Genomic DNA, 19,346 nt, shown 5'->3' with positions numbered 1-19,346 from the left:
CCCTTATCACTCTGGCCTGTCATTATCATTTACTCATCAGTTATTCCTACTAGATCACAAACACCTTCAGAATAGATGCTGTATTTTGATGCTTTATGCGCTCAAATGTTGACATACAGTAGAGAGTTATAAATGTAGGTTAAATTGAGTAAGGAATCTGGCATTCTTTAGAGCCTTGGAAAATACAGAATATGTTCTCATTCCACACATTTGGTTTTTCTCAGCAATCCTATAAATCAAGATTTTTCACATGAGGAAATTTATAAGGGGAAATATTTTCAAGCTGTAAAGCAGAAGAGGGACAAGTCCTTTTTAGTCTAAAAAAATTAATCAAAAATTAAAGCTCAGTGATTTTTTTGTATGTTGTCAACATCAACACTTCTTTGGGAAGAAAAACAAATTAATAATGAGTTTTAAGAGTTTTACTAAAGAAAACATAGCTAGTTAATAACATTTATATTTCCAAATAGGCTCAAAATAACGCTATTTATACTTGATATTAGGTAATAGAAATCTAACAAGATAGGGTGTAATTTGTCTTTCACAAAATGTCTTAGAACTTCCAGTGTATTTGGAAATACAAATGAATTATTTCCCAAGATAATGGTTTATTCCAGTGTTGGTTTCTTCCATCCAAGACTTGTGCCTTATAAATTTTCAAGAATAACTTAAAAGATCTAGATCCCTTTGAGACTGCAGAAACATAAGAGATTCCTTTGACCACATAAAGATGAGAAATGTCTTGATTTCAGCCTCAGGTAATAGAATATGGCAAAAAATATATGTAAATATATTTTATATTTATTATAAATAAATATAATATATGTAAGATCCAGACTAGTAGTATTTTGTTAAATTCTCATCCTGATGTCAATGTCCCTTCTAAGCTACCTTCCAATGACAAAAATTCAAAGGGATTGGCTATTAATGTCTTGATGTTCCTTTTCTTGATTTTGAAATCTGTAGGGACAGACCCAAACTTCTCTCTTTCTACTTTTTTGTCTCTATGCTTTTTTTTTTATTGTTTTTTGTTCTTTTTAAATCATTTTCTACAAAGGAATCAGAGTTATATTTTAACATATAAATTAGCTCATGCCCTTCCTTGGCTTTACATAAAAATAATCTCAATCTCTTAGAACATAAGATTATATTCAAATTCCTTATCATCAACAAATTTTCATATAATCTTATATTCAAATTCCTTATCAGCAACAAATTTTCATATAATCTTGAAACTCTCTAGCAAATTTGAGCCATTTCCTCCTTCCTTCACTGTAATCTAGTTCTTCAATTTTCCTTTCAATTTTTAAAATAACTTTTTTGTTTGCTTGTTTCAGATACTTCGCACATACTCTCTTCATCTTGGAATTCCATTTCCCTCTTGTTCTATAAATCTTCCATTGATTTTTTTTTATTGTTGTTGCTCTCTTATCACGTCTTTCAAGCTAAACTTATTCTAGTAGATTTCTTTAATTGATCTCCATTCAGAATAGCATTTTGTTTATTAACATCAGAGCATTCATTTTTTCACAATCTGACCAAATGATTATTGGTTGACTTATGCATGGGCATTTTTTCTTCAGTAAACATTGTGTTCTGTAAGGTCAGAGGTGATCTTTATTTTACTAACTACTGTAGATCAATTACCTAAAACAGTAAGTAAAAGAACAAACAAACCATTGTTTTGAATATACCAGCAACCACAGTACTGTAAAGATGCCTGAGGGTGGGTGCGGATCCAATTCAGGATATACACATGCTGTTACAATGGCCGAATTGTAAAGTTGAGGGTCCAACTTCTAATCATCAACTGTATTCTCCTCCATTTTTTAGATAGTCCTCATTGGCCAACAAAATTCAGATGATTCACAAAATATACATGGTTCTTTAGTATTCCTCTCCATGGGCTTATTGTTTAAAGGGTCATAAATAATTTTGCTTTGAAATTAAGAATTATTGTATTTCTATTAATAACTTATTAATCTTCCCTATAAAAGTATGCCATATGTAATGTGTTTATATAGATTTATATTAATCAATTGATAAAAAAATTGTCACTCCTAAAAATATGCTAAAATTATTTTTTTCTATTTTGCTAAGTTATGTATTCTCTGTGTGTAATATCCTCTTAGGTAATAAGATGCATGTCATGTTTGGATAAGACTCTTCAGGGCAAACTACCCTCAAAATACTCCCTAAGGGTCCAGAAAGAAGCTCAGTTTCTTTTCTTTGCCAGTACTGAGAGCATAGCATAAAGAGGATCAAGAGGCCATTGGCTGAACATTGGCATCTCTTCACTATTCCAAAAGTGGCAGAGAAAAGAAAACCTGTATATCTCTGTACCATGATGTGCAATGCACATTAATGACAGATGGAATTGGTGGATGAGTTCAAAATCTAAGGAAATCTCATAATGAAATTTTGTAAAAGGACTCATCTTTTTTTTTTTAAGATTTTATTTATTTATTTGACAGAGAGAGAGAGAGAGAGATCACAAGTAGGCAGAGAGGCAGACAGAGAGAGGGGGAAGCTGGCTCACTGCTAAGCAGAGTTCCCAATGCGGGGTTCGATCCCAGGACCCTGAGATCATGACCTGAGCCGAGGGCAGAGGCTTAACCCACTGAGTCACCCAGGCGCCCCAAGGACTCATCTTCTAAGATAATTAGAATGATTAATATCTTATGGTAGACTGATGAGGATATTCTTATATCAGTAAAGAAAAACAGGGCTTACTTTGAAGTATGAATTTAGTGAATATTTACTGAATTAATACATATACCTAAGGCTATTTTAATCAAGGAAGTATTTATCCATTTATGTATTTATTTATGCATTCACCTATTTAGTTAGCTGTTCAACATACTTTATTTTAGGTTCCTCCCTCTGATAGAGAATTTATCAATTCATAACCCACTTTCTTAACTATAATATATTGTAAGTAGCACTTGATAAAAATAAATGAAGCATACTAACTACCTAAGGAAGAGATACACATATATTAGAATAAATACGATTCAAATTGTTAAATGGCATAAGACCTGTTCAGTATTTCCTCACCAACACTTGCAACTGGATTAGGACATTAGGAAACATTTTGTGGAATAAGTGTCATACAATCTAGCTGAAAAATGAACAAGAATTTGGGGAAAAAGAAGGCAAGAACATTTCAGGAAAAAACAAAAGCTTTTCAAAAGAAAAACAAATACAGTAAAGATGAGGTACACAGCAATGGATAGCAATTGATTGGTGTCTTGAATATAAAATATGGTGGCATTATATTGAGTTCCTTATAAGTCATACAAAGAAGCTGTGACTTTGTCCTATCTATAGAGAGAACTTCCAAAGTGTCAAGGTGAGTGAAGAAATAAACATTTTTGTCTTTAAATGGATCACTTCAGTAAAACTATTAGAATTTGTTTAACATATATGTTATAGATGTAGCTATATAGACATTTATAAGCAATAGCTAAGTGTTCTACCTCACTTATTTCCTTAAAAAAATTTTTACACTTTATAAATGAGCAATAAAGTACATTTCTCTAGGTTATTCAAATAGCAAATTTCCAGGATTGAATTAATATCTATCCAAACCACTAAGCTTATTTCTTATTACTTGCACTAGACATCTGATACTTTCTTCCTAAGACTAAAGAAGAAGAAGGAAGTAAAGAGAAAGAATGAATTACACCAATCCAGGTAAAATGTTTATGTTTAGGACATGGGCAGTGACTATGAGAATAAATTGAGTGTTTAAAATGATGGAGTATAAAAGAAAACATGGAGGCTGTATCCAGTACAACCAATGCACTGATGGTTTTTATTTCAAAAGGAGAGATCAGAAAACATGGGAAGACAAAAATACTTAAAGAAATAATACAAGTATACCCTCTATGCTAAAAATGATAACAATAAATAAATAATTCAATAAGATCTTATGTTATTAGGGAGCAAGTTGACCTGAACGTGTTAGATACCATAGTAGGTAAGTTATCACTTGATAACCTTAGTAGATATATATTCATTCCAATTTTTCAACATTTCATCCTTCAGAAAACTATCTTTCTCCCATTCCATGTGGTCCTAATTGAGCTGCCAATCTTAGCAACCTATTTAGCTCTGTGAAAATAGACCAAAATATAGCACCTGGTAAAACACTCTCTCCATTCCCCCAGTGATCGATCCTTCCTTCCTTCTTTCCTTCCTTCCTTCCTTCCTTCCTCCTTTTCTTCCTTCCTCCTTTTCTTTCTTTCTTTCTTTCTTTTTCTTTCTTTCTTTCTTTCTTTCTTTCTTTCTTTCTTTCTTTCTTTCTTTCTTTCAAGATTATTTATTTGTTGAAGAGAGAGAGCAAGAAAGACCAAGTACAAGCAAGGGGAATGGCAGAAAGAGAGGGAGAAGCAGGCTTCCCTCTGAGCAGGGAGCCTGGTCTGGGCCTCCATCCTGGGACCCTGGGATCACTACCTGAGCCAAAGGCAGAAGCTTAAACAACTTAGCCACCCAGTGCAACCGCCCCCTCTACCCCCACTTGATTTTCATTGTTAACTCAAGTACTAACTCAAAGACCATTGCATCACCAAGGCTAAACCAAGCAGAGGAGTCTTCTCAGCAGCAACTGGATGAAGAAACTATTTTTACATGGCAAATTCTAAGGCTCAGGAGTGTGACTATAGAGCTGTGACATCCTTTTCAACTGCTATACATGGAAAGCTTGTTTTCAGAGTAAAACTGGGTAGAGCTAAGCAGAAAGAGAAGACGGAAGGAGGCCTATCGCTTCATGACCCAGTTCCAAACTGTGAGAAGAAAGAGTCTGCAGTCTTCCTTTCAATCTGTGAACTACCTTGGCATTCTTCCTAGAAAACAAAGGCATCTTGATGAAATCAACCACTTAAGACATGCCTTGATAAAAATGATGGATTTCAGGATAAAGAGAAATAACTATAAATACACATGCATTTTTTTAAAGTAAGTAGGTGATGTACAAAGAAACAAAACTGAAGGTAACTTTAGATTTTTCCTTGAACCAAGACCCAAAAAATAGAACATCAAAGACCAATGTTTGAGTAGACCCAAAGGAAGAAGAATATCAAAATGAGTGCACCTTATTCTGTGATAGTAGAGACATGTTACCTGCTTTTCTCCATCAACACTGTAATTTCCCAGTCCAGGTATTGTCACCTCTTGTCATTTCCTCTCTTATCATATCCCTGAGCATCATTGTAGTCATAAACAAAGTTGTTAATCTCTCTGGTACCTGAATGGTGGGAAGATTGATTAAATCAAATGAGACAGTGCCATGAATTAAGTCTCATTTTTATGCTTGGCTTGAAAAATCAACAAATCTAAATATAAATACAGTTCACAAATATTTTGATATTTTAACTATACCAAAATCCATATTAGCTCTCCATTAAACCAACTCTGATGACATCTGAGTATCTTTTAAAAATTGTGCTATGGGATACCTGGGTGGCTCAGTCACTTAAGCATCTGCCTTCGGCTTGGGTCATGTTCCCAGGACCCTGAGATTGTCACGCATCCCCCTATTTGTGCCACTCTCTCTCTCTTTCTTGCTCTCTCTCTAACAAATAAAATCTAAAAAAATTTAAAAATAAAATAAAATTATTCGATGTGCTTCAGAACTCGTATTTACCAAGATTTTTTCTTTTTTTTTCTTCTCATCTTTCTCCTTCTTTCCTCTCCCCCTTTATCTGTATCTCTCTTCATCTATTTTGAATTAACATTCACACACATACACACACACACACAAATCACATAAGACCACTAAACTTAAGTGTATAGCTGAATGAGTTAACATGAGTAAACGTACAGCACCACCACCCAGATTAAAATATATACTATCCTTAGTACACCAACTTCTGTAATTTTCAGGACCAAGGAAGAAAGTATTCATAATTGGGATTAAGGTCAGAAAGGTATGTAAAGTCTGTCTGTTCACTATCTCTTCCTTAAATGAAGGTGGAGTAACTAGTTACCCTTAGCTCAGCATGTACTATCAGTGATTGATCCTTACATCCGCATGAGATGTGAAAGTTGAAAAGGGAAATAACTTGCTTCTGGTATGAAAACATGCATGAACCTGAGTCTGTATGACCCTCAATGTTCCTTTCAGTATTTCTGGATTCACAAGCCTTGCTCATAAACCAATTTCAGTGTGTATCATTGTATGCAGTGCTTACCATTTTATACATTTGTAAGCCCACAGAATACACATCTAAAGCTCAGGGACCATAACAAATCCTTATATTGCCAGCATTTAGCACAGAGCTTAGAACATAGTAAGTTTTAGCAAAATCGTAAGGGCAATGTTTGGATGGATGAAAGAAAAAATGAAGGAACTAAAGGAAAGAGTAGGAAAAAAGAAGAAAAGAAGGAAACAAAAATGTAACAACTACAGAAATGTTAAAATTTATTTTATTTTTTCTTTTTTCCCCCTTCAAATGTGTGTGAATACTGTGTAGGAGAGGTTGGTCCTAAAGAAGAAACTCATGAAGGAAGGGAGGGGAGAGAGGAAGGAAGGAAGGGGAGAGGAAGGGAGGGAGGGAAAAAAGATGGGAGGGAAGGAAGGAAATGAAAATAAGGAAGTAAAGGTGAATATTGCATTATATAATTTTTAGTCACATTTATCATCACCTCTACCCATATCACTTTGTCACTTCCCAGATACAGTGTTTGCTCTCTAAGTGGACAAAAGTTCTGCGCTATAAGTTCAATTTCTGAATACAGTGAAAGATCACTTCTATAAAATGAGTTAAAACAACAACAACAACAACACTCATGCAAATGGGGTCCCTTGGCTTGTAAGTAGCAGTTAAAATAATTAAGATTCTCTAGAAACCGAAAGTGAATATTTAACAACATTTTGAAATTTACTAGATTCTCATAAAAATACAATTCTTTTTTTTTTTCAGTATGTCACTGATGAAAACATATTTAAATATCCAGATCTGCTCTAAGTTTCTGCTAAATGATTCAAAACCAACAAATTAAACTGTAGGACACTATTACAATATGTTCAGAGTTGATTATGCAAAAATGGTAGCATATAGTATTTCATGTCTTCAGGTTATCTGCCTTGGTTTAGTACTCAGGATTCAGGCAGTATAAAGATTTGAGAATGAAAGTATTAAATTTTTTTTAAAGTTCAAAATTGGGCTGAGCCACATTGAATTATATTAAAACTGAAGGACTATCTCAATCTTCACTAAAGTTTCAGAGCAATCCTGGAAATGGCTGACATGACCTAGTGATTTTTTTTTTCCTCAAGTATAGACAGCCAGTAACACTCATAAAGTTTATTACCTTTTTTGTTGAATTATTATCAATTAATGGATGGTAATTCTGGGTTAAATCTGAAAAGTGAGTGTTTTGGCAAAGTGTAAAATGTGCTTTAAAATATGGATGAAAACCATGATATTTAAGTTACCTGTGTAAAAAATCCAATTAAAATATATTACAACTTTATTTGTCAAATATACCTCAATGAAATTGAAAAACATTGTATCTCGTGTACATTTTTTGAAAAGTTCTGAAATTTCTCCACCAAGGAGAATAGAATTTCTATGTTCAAGTGTGTTGAGAATGGTGATATAGATAGTAAACTTAAAGAGTTACTTTTAAAAAATTCATTTAAAAAATGAATTTGCAAATTTACAGCAACAAACAACAGTGGCATTTTAGCCACTACTATTTGCTTGTTTCTTTTTTGTTCATTTTTTGTTGTTGCCTAATTGTAGAAAGGTACATGGGTTATTTATTACTCAGTATGTTTTTAATTTGTTTTTCAAGTAAAATTTATACTAATTGAAATGTACAGATCTTAGTACTCATAGATAAACATATACACAAAACACATATGCACGTGTGCACGTGTGCTCATATACAGACACCCGTGTAATCATAATCTCAACCAAAATATAAGATATTTCTGTCAATCTTGGAAATTTTCCTTCTTTTCCCTTCCAATTAGTTTTGCCTTGCTAAAAGTACTAGTATTCTTATTTCTGTCACCATAGTTTATTTTGGTCTTCTTGAATGCCATGAAAATGGAATCCTATAGTATTTACTCTTTTGATTTGCTTCTTTTGCTCAGTGTAATGTTTTGGGTATTGCTTAATGTATCAAGTCACCTTTACTTTTTTTAATTTAAATTCAATTAGCCAACATGTAATACATCAACTGACTGATCAACTCAGGTGCCCCTCATTTAAACCCTTTCAAGCAAAATTCTGTATATAAAATAGTTATCATTGTGTTTGAACAATGATATGTAATATACATATATATGTTATATATAATACATATAATGTGTATGTGTATATGTACACATATATACATACACACACACATAGTTCCTTTTCCTCATAAGATTTACAGAGGAAGTAGGAAGCAGAAAAACAGTTCTTTCCATAATTGAATTAGGTTTATCTTGTCAAGATGTGTTGCACTGGGCTATATCCATGTTTCAAATATATCCATAAATCTATATGACCTCAGTTTCCATTTAAACATGACCTACCAGTTCATTAAGTTGGAACAGAAGTCCAGACCTCAGAGCTCTCTCTGCTCTGCAATTAGATGTTCAATGACTTCTGTTAACACTCGGTGATATAGAACTTGTTTTATTTGGCCTTGTTTCCAAATCAGTGATCTCAAATTTGTACTTCATGAATATTCCTGATCTTCTCTAACTTTCTAGAATTAAGATAACAACAGCAACAAAAACAACCCCCTACCAAAACAAACAAACAACAAACAAAGAAGCAAACAAAAACCTAAGAGAAAATGTTCCCTAGTGAAAGAGGTATTGAATTCATCTTTACCCAATACTGTGGTAGGAGCACTTTGGGAATTGCAAGTAAGCATTCAAATGAGTGTACAGTGTGATCTCTAAAGACTTTATTTTTTTTCAGTGTTTAAGGAATGTAACAATATATAAGGAAAATTCTTTTAGTTAGTAAAATCTATTCTACGTTGCTACTTTTCAGTTGGATAACAATATGTGGAATTCTCATGTTACTCCATTTTAGCTGCATTCCAGATTTCAGTAAAATCACATCAGGAGACACAGTGACATTTATTCTTACTTGATTTTTAAATATTTTTATTTTTTTAAAGAAATCTCTACAGCTGACATAGTGCTGGAGATCACAACTCAGAGATCAAGAGTCAGATGCTGTACAAACTGAGCCAGCTAGGTATTATTCTTACCTGACTTTTAAGTGTTTATAATAATAGAGGTAGAGTCAGCACATATATCCAATACTTTTGTCTACTTTTCTCATAGAAAGCAGTAGTAATGCCAGTAATACAAGTAGGACAAATACAGTAAAGAGAGAATTGTTATTTCTAGCCCTGCTCGTTAATTAAACTAGCATCCCTAAAACTGAACCATGCTGGGGTCTTTACCTATGTTACTTCCACCGAAAATCAATTGGGATTATTAACATACCCGATTTGTGTATAAAGTAACTGTGGCTTGGAGATGTTGAATAACTTGACCAAGAGCACACAGGTAGTTATTGGCAATAGTAGGATGAGATCCAGGTAATGTGAATCCAAAGCCTACACTCAGGCATTTTGTTCTGTAGATTTCTGTACAGTAAATGTGTAATAATGAGTACCCATTATTGTTATTAAAGCCACAGAATTTGAAGTAATTATTTTAAGTGTATGTATGTGATCTGCATATGCCATGTGTGCGTGTTTGCATGTGCATTTCCAAGAACAGTTTTAGGTCTAAGGCGGGCTCCAAGGATCATATTAATGTATTCATAGTAGTTTTTACTTTTTTTGGAAACAAATGGTTTTGGGATAATAAGAATATACCTTGATATTCATCCACACAAATTTATACCCAAAAACAATTTGTAGAAAATCAAATAGTAATTCAGTAATCCTTTGGATATAGTCCAATAATTGAATTTAAATGCTAACAAAACCAATGAAGCAAGATAATCTTCTTTTGCCTCTCCAGATCCACCACTTACTTTTCTCCAATATACTCTGTTTATCCCCCTACTCACTTTACCCCCACTAAGACTGCCAGGTATGGAGTTTACCAGGGGAGCTCCTTTACACTCTGGCTTTCCACTGGCCTTGGCCAATTGGGAGCCATGGCAGAAGATTGAGGGACAGTGAAGAAAGTGTGATCAGAGTATTTATTTCCTCTCTAAAGAATTACCTCTGACTGGTTGTTTCTGAATTAAATGAAAACTCCTCTCAGGGTTTCTTGTAATATAGGACATTGTCTTCTTTGTGTTCCTTAACCTCTTCTATTCAGTTATTTTTTTATACGTAGGGGTCGTTAAAACCTTGGAGTAATGCACTATCCTTTGTGATATAACTGAAACTTCCCTATGTGTGTTTAAATAGTGTCTTTAGTAATAAATTCTTAAAGTCTTGTAATTTCTGTGTTTCATCTGCTCCTTGCTAAAATGCATATATAAATATATATAATTTAAATAACCACCTGCTTTATTCCTTATAGAAATTTCTTATAAGAAAATAAAGATATTTTATTTTATTTTTTTCCAGTTTTTATTTTTTTCCTTATTTTTTTAATTTTTTAATTTATTTTTTAAATTTCTTTTCAGTGTTCCAGAATTCATTGTTTATGCACCACACCCAGTGCTCCATGCAATACATACCTCCATAATACCCACCATGAGGCTCACCCAACCTCCCAGCCCCTCCCCTCCAAAACCCTCAGATTGTTTTTCAGAGTCCACAGTCTCTCATGGTTTGTCTCCCTCTCTAATTTCCCCCAACTCCCTTCTCCTCTCCATCTCCCTATGTCCTCTGTGTTATTCCTTATGCTCCACAAATAAGTGAAATCATATGATAATTGATTCTCTCTGGTTGACTTATTTCACTCAGCATAATCTTTTCCAGTCCCGTCCATGTTGATACAAAAGTTAGGTATTCATCCTTTCTGATGGAGGCATAATACTCCATAGTATATATGGACCACATCTTCCTTATCCATTCGTCCATTGAAGAGCATCTTGGTTCTTTCCACAGTTTGGCAAATGTGGCCATTGCTGCCATGAACATTGGGGTACAGATGGCCCTTCTTTTCACTACATCTGTATCTTTGGGGTAAATACCCAGTAGTACAGTTGCAGGGTCCTAGGGAAGCTCTATTTTTAATTTCTTAAGGAATCTCCACACTGTTCTCCAAAGTGGCAGCACCAACTTGCATTCCCACCAACAGTGTAAGAGGGTTCCCTTTTCCCCACATCCTCTCCAACACACGTTGTTTCCTGTCTTGTTAATTTTGGCCATTCTAATTGGTGCAAAGTGGTATCTCAATGTAGTTTTGATTTGAATCTCCCTGATGACTAGTGATGAGGAACGCTTTTTCATGTGTCTGTTAGCCATTTGTATGTCTTCATTGGAGAAGTGTTTGTTCTTGTCTTCTGCCCATTTTTTGACATGATTATGTGTTTTGTGTGTGTTGAGTTTGAGGAGTTCTTTATAGGTCCTGGATATCAGCCCTTTGTCTGTATTGTCATTTGCGAATATCTTCTCCCATTCCATGGGTTACCTCTTTGTTTTGTTGACTGTTTCCTTTGCTGTGCAGAAGCTTTTGATCTTGATGAAGTCCCAAAAGTTCATTTTCACTTTTGTTTCCTTTGCCTTTGGGGACGTGTCTTTTTTTTTTTTTTTTAAGATTTTTATTTATTTATTTGACAGACAGAGACCACAAGTAGGTAGAGAGGCAGGCAGAGAGAGAGGAGGAAGCAAGCTCCCTGTCAAGCAGAGAGCCCGATGTGGGGCTTGATCCCAGAACCCTGAGATCATGACCTGAGCCGAAGGCAGAGGCTTAACCCACTGAGCCACCCAGGTGCCCTGGAGACATGTCTTGAAAGAAGTTACTGCCTATGTTCTCCTCTAGGATTCTGATGGATTCCTGCCTCACGTTGAGGTCTTTTATCCATTTCGAGTTTATCTTTGTGTATGGTGTAAGAGAATGGTTGAGTTTCATTCTTCTACCCATAGCTGTCCAATTTTCCCAGCACCATTTATTGAAGAGACTGTCTTTTTTCCACTATATATTTTTTCCTGCTTTGTCGAAGATAATTTGACCATAGAGTTGAGGGTCCATATCTGGGCTCTCTACTCTGTTCCATTGGTCTATGTGTCTTATTTTGTGTACCAGTACCATGCTGTCTTGGTGATCACAGCTTTGTAATAAAGCTTGAAATTGGGCAACACGATGTCCCAGTTTTGTTTTTCTTTTCCAACATTTCCTTAGCAAATCGGGATCTCTTCTGATTCCATACAAATTTTAGGATTGTTTGCTCCAGCTCTTTGAAAATTGCCGGTGGAATTTTGATCGGAATGGCATTGAAAGTATAGATTGCTCTAGGCAGTATAGACATTTTAACAACCTAGATGAAATGGATGCATTCCTGGAAAACTATAAACTACCAAAACTGAATCAGGAAGAAATTGACAACCTGAATAGACCAATATCTAGTAACGAGATTGAAGCAGTGATCAAAAACCTCCCAAAAAACAAGAGCCCAGGACTTGACGGATTACCTGGGGAATTCTACCAAACTTTCAAAGAAGAAATAATAACTATTCTCCTAAAGCTGTTTCAAAAAATTGAAGCAGAATGAAAACTTCCAGACTCTTTTTATGAAGCCAGCATTACCCTGATCCCCAAACCAGGAAAAGACCCCACCGAAAAGGAGAATTTCATACCAATATCCCTGATGAAATTGGATGCTAAGATTCTCAAGAAGATCCTAGCTAATAGGATCAACAGTACATTAAAAAGATTATCCACCATGGCCAGGTGGGATTTATCCCTGGGCTGCAAGGGTGGTTCAACATTCGCAAATCAATCAATGTGATAGAACAAATCAATAAGGGAAGAGAGAAGAACCACATGGTCCTCTCAGTTGATGCAGAAAAGGCATTTGACAAAATACAGCATACGTTCCTGATTAAAACGCTTCAAAGTATAGGGATAGAGGGAACATTCCTGAACTTCATAAAACCTATCTATGAAAAACCCACAGCGAATATCATCCTCAATGGGAAAAAGCTGACAGCCTTCCATTCCCTTTGAGATCAGGACCACAAGGATGCCCGCTCTCACCACTCTGGTTCAAAATAGTATTAGAAGTCCTAGCAACAGCAATCAGAAAACAAAGAGAAATAAAATGTATTCAAACTGGCAATGAAGAAGTCAAACTTTCTCTTATTGCAGATGACATGATACTTTATATGGAAACCCAAAAGACTCCACCCCTAAACTACTAGAACTCATTCAGCAATTCAGTAATGTGGCAGGATACAAAATCAATGTACGGAAACCAATTGCTTTCTTATACACTAACAATGAAAATACAGAAAGGGAAATTAGAGAATTGATTCCATTTACTATAGCACCAAGAACCATAAGATACCTGGGAATAAACCTAACCAAAGAGGTAAGTGATCTGTACTCAAGGAACTACAGAACACTCATGAAAGAAATTGAAGAAGATGTAAAAAGATGGAAGACCATTCCATGCTCATGGATTGGAAGAAAATAACTATATTTTAAAGCACACATACATTCAAATGTATTTCCAAATATAATATTCATAAACAAATCTGGAGGAATTGAGAGAAAGATTATGTGGGTCCAGTTCTCTCATTTAATAATAAAGAAGGAGCCTCTTCTAGGTCCTGATGTAGGACAATGATCTAGGTAAGAAGATAATTGTGACCTTGGAATTCTATGAAGTTGATATTTTTCCCATGAAAGTTGCTTCTGTGCATTGCACATATTTATACAATTCAGAATCCCATCGGATTGTATTGCATTCATGCATTTCTTTCTGCAGAAAACATTCTGCATTATTTTTTATATCACATGATTATTTTTGGTTTCCAAATATAATAATAGAGAGTAAAGCATAAGTAAATAGCGTCACTTAGTATGTCATTTTCAAAACTACTATACTTTTTTTGTTATAAAAGTTGTTTTCCACTGTGGAAAGAATTTAAAATCAAAGCAAGAATGAGTTTACTATAAAAAAAAAAAATCCTATTTGACAGGTATAAGCTCTGAAGTACAAGTATGTTACAAGTTTTCCTTAGACATGCCCTGCTTCTCTTCAGTGGTCAAATTGATTGTCCTTGACAAATCAGACTGGTCAGGCACAAAATAGACCAAGTATCACAGTGTCTATGGATTTCTTTTCCTGCTGGTTACTAAGCTGATCAGGTGTAAACTATCTTTCTGACTGAAATAATTAGAAAGACATTTATCCATGGGATTTTTTTTCACATTATGTAAGTCAAGAAAGACCACAAAGAGTTCCCTTTTACTGTCTACACTAGCATTTCATGGTGTTTTAAAATATTAACCATTTATCTCTTATGTTCTATTCTAAAATTCACTAAGTGTTTTTAAAAAGTTCAGTTGGAAATAAACCTATTGGAATCATATTCTGTTGGGGGTGGAGGGGCTTTGTTTCTCCTTTTTAACTCCATCTAAGCACTTGGATTTATACTTAGTATTCGTATGTGCTTCTCACTGTTATTGCCTGTGCCGTTTGGAGGGATTCTTTAATTCCCAGCATTATAAAGATAACAAAATTATAAATTGGGAATGACTTCACTTTCACTTTAGAGTGTTAATGAGACAAAATTCATGATGCACTTAATGTTGCATAATTTTAAAATTAAAATGAAAAATTTTAACATTATCCAAGGTGTTATGACAGTAAGTTTTAATTCTTCGTCTACTAAAGTACTAATGGGAATTTTTGAACAATATGGCCCCAAAACGCACAGTGTAGTCTCTATTCCTTTGCCCATGTTCCTCTGTCAACTTTTTGTGCCCCATGACCTTCTTTTCCCATACTAACTGTGTTTATATTGGCCAGTTTTAAAAGCATTTATTCCTATTGGAAATTTATCTTTAATCTCAACTATAATTTATAAATGTTCCCTTCCAATGTTGCATTTAATCAGCTGATTTAAGTGGATATTTGCTTCTTCAATTAATTTAACAAAATACTCTGCTCTCACTATTCACTTAGGAAAAGTCTTCTCTCTATAACTTAATTGTTTTCTATTGATTGGGGGTTGATTCACAATATGCCTCATGCTATAGAAAGCAGAATTATACTCTGAATGTTGTTCAGGCTAAACGATTCATTTCTTATTGGAGAATGATAAAAACTCTTGGATACCATAACCCTTCTTATCTATCATCTTTTAACATCTATTTATCTCTTATGTTTCTTACTCTGATCTCACCCTCATGTTAGAACTCCACTGTAGTACCATCAGGTTTCTTTCTTTCCCTGTTTGCTTGCTGTTTATCATTTCATCATTCAATGTTAATATTGAGTATACTACCATTTCATTATTTCCTTTTGCTCTTAAAATGTTATATGAGGAAAATTAATCTCATATTTTTAATATTTTATTTATTTATTTGAGAGAGAGAGAGAGAGCATGAGAAGGAGGAGGGGCAGAGGAAAAGGGAAAAGCAGACTCCCCACTGAGCAGGGAACCAGACGTGGAGCTTGATTCCAGGACCCTGAGATCATGACCTGAGCCAAAGGCAGATGCTTAACTGACTGAGCCACCCAGGTACTCCAAATCTCATATTAAATAGGAAGAAACTCCTGAAAACTAAAGAGTTAAGATGCATTCATGAAAGTATTTTAGATCTAGGTTTCTACTAGCCCATGCCTCTCCAGCCCTTTTTCTGGCTTGTTGTTACAATTATGGTCTATTTAGGTCATAAGTGCTCTTAATTTAGCAATCATAGACCCTACCCAACCTTCAATCATATGTGGGTGTTTTTCAAACTTTAGCTAGCATCGGAATCACTTGGAGCTTTGGTTGAAATACAGACTTCTGGTCCTCATCCTAAAGAACCATTAACCTGTCCTATTATTTTAGAAATTGTATTCCTTTGACCAGTTGGTCTAAGGACATATATCTTACCCAGTTCTATCTAATATGAAATAAGAATAAATTAGGTAGGGTGAACTTCTCTTCTGACACGAAAATATAACCCCTTCCTAGAATAAACGTGGTGCATTTTGCCATACTTCTTCCTTCCTGTTATAGAAATTATAAATATTCAGAGATACAACAACCACCTTTAGTAATGTCATAGAACTATGAGGTGAAAATCAGAAAGATGTAAAGCCATAACTTTTAAGATGATAGAACAGAATAATTAGAGGAGGTAGTGTCTTGGATGATACCATTCAATCCTTGTTCTATATAGATCTGGATAGTCTCCTTGCAACTTTGAATGTTTTTTATTAATTATTTTTATTAACATATAATGTATTATTTGCCCCAGGAGTACAGGTTTGTGAATTGTCAGGCTTGCACACTTCAAAGCACTCACCATAACACTTACCCTCTCCAATGTCCATAACCCAACCATCCTCTCCACACTCCCCCTCCCCCCAGCAACCCTCAGCTTGTTTTGTAAGATTAACAGTCTCTTATGGTTTGTCTCCCTCCCGATCCCATCTTGTTTCATTTTTTCCTTCCCTACCCCCCAAAGCTCCCACGCTGCCTCTCAAATTCCTCATATCAAGAAGATTATATGATAATTGTCTTTCTCTGATTGATTTATTTTGCTCAGCATAATACCCTCTAGTTCTACCCACATCCTTGCAAATGGCAACATTTCATTTCTTTTGATGGCTGCATAATATTCCATCATGTGTGTGTGTGTGTGTGTGTGTGTGTGTGTATCACATCTTCTTTATCCATTCATCTGTTGATGGACATCTATGTTCTTTCCATAGTTTGGCTATTGTGGACATTGCTGCTGTAAACACTTGGGCACACGTGTCACTTCGGATCACTACATTTGTATCTTTAGGGTAAATACCCAGTAATGTGATTGCTGGGTTGTAGGGTAGCTCTATTTTCAACATTTTGAGGAATCTCCATGCTGTTTTCCAGAGTGGTGCACCAGCTTGCATTCCCACCAACAGTGTAAGAGGGTTCCCCTTTCTCTGCATTCTCTCCAACATCTCTCATTTCCTGACTTGTTAATTTTAGCCATTCTGACTGGTGTGAGGTGGTACCCCATTGTGGTTTTGATTTGTATTTCCCTGATGCCGAGTGATGTGGAGCACTTTTCCATGTGTCTGTTGGCCACTTGGATGTCTTCTTTGCAGAAATGTCTGTTCATGTCCTCTGCATATTTCTTGATTGGATTATTTATTCTTTGGGTGTTGAGTTTGATTCTTTATAGATTTTGGATACCTGCCCTTTATCTGATATGTCATTTGTGAACATATTCTCCCATTCTGTCAGTTATCTTTTGGTTTTGTTGACTGTTTCCTTTGCTGTGCAAAAGCTTTTGATCTTGATGAAGTCTCAATAGTTCATTTTTGCCCTTGTTTCCCTTGCCTTTGGCGATGTTTCTAGGAAGAAGTTGCTGCGGCTGAGGTCAAAGAAGTTGCTGCCTGTGTTCTCCTCAAGGATTTGGATGGATTCCTGTCTCACATTGAGGTCTTTCATCAATTTTGAGTCTATTTTTTGTGTGGTGTAAGAAAATGGTCCAGTTTCATTTTTCTGCATGTGGCTGTCCAATTTTCCCAACACCGTTTGTTGAAGAGACTTTTTTTTTTTCCATTGGACATTCTTTCCTGCTTTGTCAAAGATTAGTTGACCATAGAGTGGAGGGTCTATTTCTGGGCTCTCTATACTGTTCCGTTGATCTATGTGTCCTGTTTTTGTGCCAGTACCATACTGTCTTGATTATGACAACTTTGTAATAGAGCTTGAAGTCCAGAATTGTGATGCCACTAACTTTGGCTTTCTTTTTCAACATTTCTCTAGCTATTTCATTTTTTTCCATGAAATTTTTAATTTCCTGGTTGACCCACTCTTCCTTTAGTAGGATGGTCTTTAGCCTCCAAGTATTTGAGTTCTTTCCAACTTTCCTTTTGTGATTGAGTTCTAGCCTCAGAACATTGTGTCTGAAAATATGCAGGGAATGATCCCAATCTTCTGGTACCGGTTGAGACCTGATTTGTGACCCAGGATGTAATCTATTCTGGAGAATGTTCCATGTGCACTAGAGAAGAACGTGTATTCTGTTGCTCTGGAACTGAATGTTCTGAATATATCTGTGATGTCCATCTGGTCCAGTGTGTCATTTAAGGCCTTTATTTCCTTGTTGAACTTTTGCTTGGATGATCTGTCCATTTTGTTGAAGGGGGTGTTAAAGTCCCCTACTATTATTGTATTATTGTTGGTGTGTTTCTTTGAGTTTGTTATTAATTGATTTATATAGTTGGCTGCTCCCATGTTAGGGGCATAGATATTAAAATTGTTAATCTTCTTCTTGGACAGACCCTTTGAGTATGATATAGTATCCTTCCTCATCTCTTATTATAGTCTTTGGCTTAAAATCTAATTGATCTGATATAAGGATTGCCACCCCAGCTTTCCTTTGATGTCCATTAGCATGCTAAATTGTTTTCCACCCCCTCACTTTAAGTCTGGAGGTGTCTTGGGGTCTAAAATGAGTTTCTTGTAGACAGCATATTGATGGGTTTTGTTTTTTTATCCATTCTGATGCTCTGTGTCTTTTGATTGGGGCACTTAGCCCATTTACATTCAGGGTAACTATCGAAAGATATGAATTTAGTGCCATTGTATTGCCTGTAAGGTGACTGTTACTGTATATTGTCTGTTCCCTTTCTGGTCTACTACTTTAAGGCTTCCTCTTTGCTTAGAGGACCACTTTCCATATTTCCTGTAGGGCTGGTTTGGTGTTTACAAATTCTTTTAGTTTTCGTTTGTCCTGGAAGCTTTTTATCTCTCCTTCTATTTTCAATGATAGCCTAGCTGGATATAGTGTTCTTGGCTGCATGTTTTTCTCCTATAGTGCTCTGAATATATCATGCCAGTTCTTTCTGGCTTGCCAGGTCTCTGTGGATAAAACTGCTGCCAATCTAATATTTCTACCATTGTATGTTACAGACTTCTTGTCCTGAGCTGCTTTCAGGATTTTCTCTTTGTCACTAAGACTTGTAAGTTTTACTATTAGATGATGGGGTATGGACCTATTTTTATTGATTTTGGGGGGTTCCTCTGTGCTTCCTGAATTCTGATGCTTGTTCCCTTTGCCATATTAGGGAAATTCTCTACTATAATTTGCTCCAATATACCTTCTGCCCCCTCTCTTTCTTCTTTTTCTGGAATCCCAATTATTTTAATACTGTTTCATCTTATGGTATCACTTATCTCTCAAATTCTCCCTTCATGGTCCAGTAGTTGTTTGTCTCTCTTTTGCTCAGCTTCTTTATTCTCCATCATTTGGTCTT

The sequence above is a fragment of the Enhydra lutris genome, unplaced genomic scaffold (assembly GCF_002288905.1).
Source record: "Enhydra lutris kenyoni isolate GAN:26980312 unplaced genomic scaffold, ASM228890v2 scaffoldscaffold30, whole genome shotgun sequence".
Lineage (NCBI taxonomy): Eukaryota > Metazoa > Chordata > Mammalia > Carnivora > Mustelidae > Enhydra > Enhydra lutris.
The sequence above is the reverse complement of the archived record's forward strand: the minus strand, read 5'-3'. Positions refer to the sequence as shown.